The following is an 817-nucleotide window of genomic DNA, read 5'->3' as shown; positions in this document are numbered from 1 at the left end:
CCTTAGAGAACTTTACTAATTATATTTTATGTAAAGACCCTGAGACAACTTTGTTGTGATTTGGTGTTTTATAAATAAACTGAATATTGTAATTTTCTGAGATACTGAATTTGTGGTTTTCATTAGTCGTCAGTTCTAATCATCAACATTAAAAGAAACATTTGAAATATATCAGTCTTTGTGTAATGAATATACAAGTTGTACTTTTTGAATGGAATTACTGAAATAAATAAACCTTTTCATGATATTTAATTTTATGATCTGCACCTGTAACTGACCAGGATTCCTGAGTGAAGGTTGTTTAAAGTTTAATCACAGTAATCTTAAAACTCTGTGGTACGCAACCGTTTATTAGATACAGATTAAACAGATCAAAGCAGTTAATTAAAATATACTAATCGTAACGGTTCTGTCAAATATTCATGTTTAATTTGAACTTCCAGTTTGAAGCTCCTTCCTCTCGAGACTCTCAAACTTTCTGTGAAACTCTGGGAACAGAGAACATTTAGTTACGTGTTCACTCCAACTGTTCCTTCAGAAAAACTTCTTGGTTTCATGAAGTCTGTAAACGGTTCTGCAGGGCCCGGGACTTTGGTTGAAGGTCCAAAGACGTTTTGTCGCTTCTTGTGAGTGATGGTTGTGCTGGTCTGGGGCAACTTCAGAACCAGAACATGTCGCTGGAACTGACGGAGCCAGGAATCCTGCTCCTGCAGAACATCTTGTTCTGCAGCAGAACGTTTTGCAGATCACCCCAGAACTCTCAGGAGGACACATCCTCCCAGGTCTGGGACACCTCGAGAACCCCCAGAAGGACCTC

Source organism: Nematolebias whitei, chromosome 11 (assembly GCF_014905685.2).
Source record: "Nematolebias whitei isolate Nwh7 chromosome 11, NemWhi1, whole genome shotgun sequence".
In the NCBI taxonomy this organism is placed as follows: domain Eukaryota; kingdom Metazoa; phylum Chordata; class Actinopteri; order Cyprinodontiformes; family Rivulidae; genus Nematolebias; species Nematolebias whitei.
Note: the sequence above shows the minus strand (reverse complement) of the source record.